This window comes from Mus caroli, chromosome 1 (genome assembly GCF_900094665.2).
Source record: "Mus caroli chromosome 1, CAROLI_EIJ_v1.1, whole genome shotgun sequence".
Lineage (NCBI taxonomy): Eukaryota > Metazoa > Chordata > Mammalia > Rodentia > Muridae > Mus > Mus caroli.
The window spans coordinates 102,154,951-102,160,753 of record NC_034570.1 but is presented as its reverse complement, the minus strand read 5'-3'; the positions used below and the strand labels follow the sequence as shown (position 1 = coordinate 102,160,753).

Here is a 5,803-nt window from a genome sequence, read left to right as displayed (position 1 = left end):
CTGGGATTAAAGGCATGTACCACCACGCCTGCCTTTCACATCTCTCTTACTCTGCCTTTTCATCATCTTTTTCTTCTATTGCATTTGCTTCTCTTACTGGAACATGACTTATAAATGTAGCTGTACTTCAGATAAAAATTGTGTTAAAGGGAAATACATTCTTAAGCAAACTTAATAAGTTTGTATTAGCTGTTTGCATGAAAAAAGGATGGACAGATTTCTGTCACATTGTAAAAATATTGTGGCCAAGATCCATCATAGTGTTTTTTTACAAAATATAAATCCAACAGAATAAATTTTTCTGACCTTGTACTAATTCAAACACACAAACTAATATTATCAGCTTCATTTAACTTCTAGGATCTAAAAAAGGAGAAAAGATGTCATAATTATTCAAGAAATGATGTTCCCTTCTACAGAGAATATGACTATTTTGTTCTATCCCTTATACACAATTTATATTGCACATATAAATATATTTGATATTGAATATTATTTTAGAAAATTTTATATTAATGACATATGCATATATAGATAATGCACACATTTAATATTCCATGCATTATCTACTTTGTTTTGAGAAAAACCTTGAGCTATGAAATTTTGAAGAATACTTTGATATAAATGTGTGGTTCTTAGAAGCATGTTATATAAAAGAGATGCTTTCTACTGAGATCCTTTTGCACTTACCAACTTTTTTCCCGTTTTCAAACATTTTAAACACCAAATAGTCTATGTTATTCAGTCTGGTGTTCTTGTGGGTCACAATTATATCTCATATACATAATGAATATCTTAATGAGATTCTGATTCCAATTGTAGAAAATTGATTTCTTCTTGATTTATAATAGTTTATAATGCCTAAAGGGATTTAACATATAAGATTGATTGTAATGATTTCATGAAGTAAATGAGGTTGCTACATCATAACTGTCTCATGTCAGAGAATTATATATTGTTTTTAAAACAATGGGTTTCTATACTATTGAACACACAAAATAATTTGTCAGATATGATTTAGAATGTAGCATTTTACCAACGGCCAGTTTTATTAGGCTACTACACATGCTAATAAAACAAATGACTTCTACCATGGAATAAAAAATAGATTGATTATAATGATACATATAAAGAAATATACATTTTTATAACGACAACCTGTGACACAGTTACATATATTTTATGATTGTCTATCTTAGTGATACAAACACAGATGCACCTTAAGGGCTCAGAACTGTCACTGTTTCAGTTTTTAAAAACACTCTTACTGTAATTATTTGAGAATAAATTTATGTCTGGAAGAAGTTAATAATAAAAAAAAATCTGAAAGAAATAAAATACGTGACTTGTCCAACAAGTTAAAAGTGAAGAGTAAAGAGTTAGTGTTGCCATTTTTCTTTAGTACCTCATCAGGAGAACAGTTTTTCTCTTATTTTACTTATACAACATGTAAATATCTCCTTCTACATGGCTCAGGGCATGGAAACTGAGTTGTATTATTGTTGTATATGCTCAAAGTAAAACAGGGATTAATTTTTAAGGAATGAACATTTTATATACACATAGATACATTGTACTTATTGGGATTTACATACATAAGGATTTAGTAAATCATTGGTTTCTAATCACTAACTTCTATGTAAACCTCATGGGACAGACACAAAATTAAAGAGCACTTTTGTTGAGAGGAAGCTATAAGTTGAAGCTTTTAGTTTAATTTTTTTAGTGCCAATTTAAATAGATTTATTATTCCATGTTACTTGTTTTGGGTCCCTGTGGAACAATGCTATGCCCTCTTCTTGGACTGAATGAATCCACCTCTTCAATGGTGGGGCCTGAAGAAGCACCACCAGATGGGGAGCTCCTCCACCTGGGAAGCCACCAGGCATTCCCCCAGGCATGCCACCAGCACTCTGGTACAGCTTGGTAATGATAGGGTTGCCGACTTTCTCCAGTTCTTTCTCCTGATGCTCAAATTCTTCTCTGCAGTCTGGTTCTTATCCAGCCAGCGGATGATTTCATTGCACTTGTCAAGAATCTTGTTTGTCTTCATCATTGATCTTGTCTTGACGTTTCTCATCTTCAACAGTTGCTTTCATGTTGAAGGCATAGGACTCCAGTGAATTCTTGGAGGAAACCTTATCTCTCTGCTTCTCATCCTCAGCTTTGTACTTCTCAGCTTCTTGTACCATGCGCTCAATATCTTCCTTACTCAAGCGGCCCTTGTCATTGGTGATGGTGATCTTGTTCTCCTTTTCTGTTCTCTTATCTACAGCAGAAACTTTGAGGATGCCATTGGCATCAATGTCAAAAGTAACCTCAATCTGAGGAACCCCATGGGGTGCTAGAGGGATGCCCGTGAGCTCAAACTTTCCAAGCAGGTTGTTGTACTTGCTCATGGCCCTTTCACCTTCATACACCTGAATGAGTACACCAGGCTGGTTGTCAGAGGAGGTGGTGAAAGTCTGTGTCTGCTTGGTGGGGATGGTGGTATTGTGCTTGATGAGGACAGTCATGACTCCACCAGCAGTTTCAATACCAAGGGAAAGAGGAATAACATCCAAGAGCAGCAAATCCTGAACATTCTCAGACTTGTCTCCAGATAGAATGGCTGCCTGGACAGCTGCACCATAGACAACAGCTTCATCGGGGTTAATGCTCTTGTTCAGTTCTTTTCCATTGAAAACGTCTTGCAGAAGTTTCTGAATCTTGGGGATTCTGGTAGATCCACCCACTAAGACAATATCATGGGTCTGTGACTTGTCCAGTTTGGCATCTCAAAGGGCCTTCTCTACAGAGTCCAGTGTGCCATGGAACAAGTCAACATTGAATTCCTTAAATTGAGCCGGGTAATGGAAGTATAGAAGTCAATTCCCTGGCCTGGGTGAGGAGAGGGTGTGCTTGGCTCGCTCACAGGCGATGAGGAGACAGACAGCTCTCTTGTTGTCGCTGATGTCTTTCTTCTGTTTTCACTTAAACTCAGTAATGAAATGATTGACCATTCGGTTGTCAAAATCTTCTCCACCTAAGTGGATATCTCTAGCTGTTGATTTGACTTCAAAAATTCCATCCTCAATAGTGAGGATTGACACATCAAAAGTGCCACCTCCCAAGTAAAAAATGAGCATATTCCTTTAAGCTCTGACCTTCTTATCTAAGCCATAAGCAATAGCAGCAGTAGTTGGTTCATTGATGATTCGAAGTACATTGAGGCCAGCAATTGTTCCAGTATCTTTTGTTGCCTGTTGCCGAGAGTCATTGAAGTAAGCTGGCACTATGACCACAGCATTGGTAACAGTCTTTCTGAGGTATGCTTCTGCAATTTCCTTCATCTTTGTCAGAACCATGGAGGACACTTCCTCTGGGTAGAAACTTTTTGTGTCCCCTTTGTATTCCACTTGGACTTTGGGCCTGCCTGCATCATTCACCACGATGAAGGTCCAGTGCTTCATATCAGACTGAACAACAGCATCATCAAACCTACGCCCTATCAGACGTTTGGCATCAAAAAATGTGTTGGTGGGGTTCATTGCAACCTGATTCTTGGCCACATCCACAATTAATCGCTCTGTGTCCGTGAAAGCAATGTAGTTCAGCGTGGTGCGGTTACCCTGGTCATTGGCAATAATTTCCACCTTTCCATGCTGGAAGACACCCACACAGGAATAGGTGGTGCCAAGATCAATGCCAACTGCAGGTACCTTAGAGATGGTTGCTTGCGTGTAGACCCAGCTGCGCTGATGATGAGACTACACGAATGTCCTACAGCTGCCTCTGCATTCAATGAGCTATTTTAATCAAAAATAGAAAAAAGGTAACCTTATTAACATTGCCAAGCTATCTCCTATATTTATTTGTCCTCCAAATATCACAAAAATTAAAAATGAAGTTTGTAACTTATTCACACAAACTGAATCCAAGTTATTGACCCAAAACACATAATAGTATGTATCTTTCAACCTGAAATATGGAATAATGAAAAAGTGGATGGGTAGGAGAAAAGATTTTGAGCAATATGAGATGTATTCATGAGCACAAAGAATGGATATTACAAGTAAATTCTAAAGTAAATGAAAAAGAAAGAAACAAATGCTCTATACACTTGTATATTTATCTAAACAATGTTCAATAAATAAAGGCAGAAACACATGCAGTTTGTTTGGCTGAATTAATTCATAAGAAAATAATGTTCAAAGACAATAATACATTACTAATGTTTAAAAGCAAAGCAATATTTTTGTGTATGGATTAATTATAGGGAGAGAGAGAAGATTAAGTTCTGGGAGTTTAGAAACAAACAACAGTATCCTTTTATGTTTTTCTTCTGGTTTTGAGTTGATCTTTGTTTCTGTCATATGCTTCCTTTCACTGTTAAAGTTTATTGTTTTGTATATTTTGGTTTGTATGTATAAATGTATCTTCATATAAGGTGTATTTTATGAAATAATATAAGCTCAGACTGCTGGCACACACCTGAACCTAAGTAGTGAAGACACTATGTAAGGTAAGAAGATTCTGAGCCAGCATATACTACACCATCAAATCTTATCTCAAAGGACAAAATAAATATGAAATAATAAAAAGATGGCTATTTGTGTACATCAAAACATTATTAGCAGGAGTTACATACAACTTACCTGAATTATAGCATCTGGTAGACCACATAGTAGTAACTTATTCTGGTTGTCATTTGTTTGCTTGTAATCTTTGCAATGGCTGAGTACTCAATAAGACTATAGAAGAAGCAGAAGTACTTGCATAATAACAGACTTGTACTATGCTGAGGAAGGTAACATTTCTCTTTTAAAAAATATGTCAATGAACAAAACAAAAACATCAAAACATTGGTTTTAGCGGTATATAATATATATATTATAGATATATTCCTATGCATAATTATGTGTTTTAGATAGATACATATGTATATGTTATATATATATATGTATCTTTACAATATTGTACAATATTATATAAATATATGTATCATGTCAAGATCATAAGAGAGAATAACAATTGTATACACATGAGTTTATTTTAAAAGAAATTATCGACTCCTATTTGTGAAGAATATTGTTCAGTGAAATGACTATGCAAGTGGAAATAAATCCATTGGCCTCAATGAGCTGATAGTCCAAAAGATGAATAAAAATTTAACTGACTACACACACACACACACACACACACCTCTCTCTCTCTCTCATCTCTATATCTAATCTATATCTATATCTATCTATACCTATACCTATATCTACACCTATACCTATATCTATATCTAAATTTAAAGTTTTTCTTGGAATATGTGAAACTCCATTTCTGAGGTAACTGTGAGCTCTATGGCTATAGGCACCTCCTCGTGTCATTTACTACCTTATTCACAACCAGTCATGACAGTGTTTATCACGGAAATGTACTGTCATCAAAGATTTGTGGGGAAAAAAATGAATGAGCAAATGCATATAAGGATCCGAAGTGGGTGAGAGAGACCCTTACATATGCAGAAGCAAATGCAAGATCATGTATGTACTTTAACCTAGGAAGCAGAGGGCTCACCCAGGAGAGTAATTTATACCTCTTTAGGGAAATGAGTATTCTGCGTTTTTTGAGGGGAAGAAATCTGAGCAAGTAGCATAGAAGTATGATGTGTTTTGTGTAAAAGAGGCTTAGTGAAGGTTCATTCTCACTTGATAAACACAACAGGAGTTAGAACAAGTATGTTGAAGAAAAGTGGAGCAGAGATTGAAGGAAATGCCATCCAGAGATGGCTCCTCCTTTGGATTCATCCCACATGCTGACACCAAACCCA

The 5,803-nt window shown here is 35.9% G+C and overlaps 1 pseudogene; it reads right to left on the bottom strand.

Moving 5' to 3' along the window:
- Nucleotides 1-1,808: 1,808 nt before the first annotated feature.
- Nucleotides 1,809-3,467, bottom strand: LOC110295858 (annotated as a pseudogene).
- Between the last annotated feature and the right edge of the window lie 2,336 nt (nt 3,468-5,803).